Consider the following 1351-nt stretch of genomic DNA (forward strand, 5'->3'; position numbering starts at 1 on the left):
TTCCCTACAACTCAGTTTAACTCCAAGCCTGGTTATGCTGTTCCTCAGCTGATATCGTGGTTTCAAACAAAGGATTTAGGGATATTCTGACAGCCTAATATTTCTTGATGAATTTTGGAATATTTACTGTAACATTAAATTGGTGAATTTTTTTAAAAATTTTTATTTATTTATTTTTGGCTGCGTTGGGTCTTCGTTGCTGCTCACTAGCTTTCTCTAATTTCAGCGACTGGGAGCTACTCTTCGTTGCGGTGCGCGGGCTTCTCATTGTGGTGGCTTCTCTTGTTGCGGAGCACGGGCTCTGGGAGTGCGGGCTTCAGTAATTGTAGCACGCAGGCTTAGTTGCTCCGCGGAATGTGGGATCTTCCTGGACCAGGGCATGAACCTGTGTCCCCTGCATTGGCAGGCGGATTGTTAAAAATTGGTGACTTTTTGAAAGACCTTTTAGATGATGTTGGAGGGTGTGCACATTGAACAAAAACCAAAACACTGCAGCATGGTCACCCAACCAAGTTATTAAGTAATGTTTAGGCATAAAAATTCCATGACACTAGGGCTCCAAATATTTCTGTGATAGCTCTAGAACAGCTCTACCCTGCCCCTCTGCCCAAGTCTAGGAAAACAGAAGTATCTCTGGCCTTGGAGGGTATTATGCTTAGTGAAATAAGTCAGACAGAGAAAGGTAAATACTGTATGATATCACTTCTATGTGGAGTCTAAAAAATAAAAGAAACTGGTGTATATAACAATAACAAAAGAAATATCCCTGGCAAGGTGAACCACCAAGCCTTATTCCCAACTGAGAACAACAGGCTGTACCTCCTGGTTCCTAACAAATAAGGTGTATTTTCTCTAAGCTGAACCCTCCAACTGGAAATCTTCAAATCTGTGAAAGCACTGTAGTATAAGGTAAAAATAATTATGGAAGTGCTTGGGAATGTCATACACACAACTCTCAGGCTTAGGCAGAAGGAAACATCCTTAGTTTTATTACTTTTTAAAAAGTAAGCTACAGAAGACAAGAGAATTTTTAAAAATTAAGTAGAATATATAAAATAGAAAATTGGTAAGGACCTACTGTATAGCACAGGGAACTCTTTTCAATACTCTTAATGACCTATATGGGAAAAGAATCTAAAAAAAGAGTGGATATATGTATTAAGGTATGTATAACTGATTCACTTTGCTGTACAGCAGAAACTAACACAACACTTCAAATCAACTATACTCCAATAAAAATTATAAGAAAAAAAAAGCACAGTGAAAAATAAGAATGAAGTAGATTTCTACTGCAAAAAACGATTGTGCTGGGAATCTGGTCAGAGCACTTCCCAGATGGCCAGTGTTCTAT

This window comes from Lipotes vexillifer, unplaced genomic scaffold (genome assembly GCF_000442215.2).
Source record: "Lipotes vexillifer unplaced genomic scaffold, Lipotes_vexillifer_v1.1 scaffold170, whole genome shotgun sequence".
In the NCBI taxonomy this organism is placed as follows: Eukaryota; Metazoa; Chordata; class Mammalia; order Artiodactyla; family Lipotidae; genus Lipotes; species Lipotes vexillifer.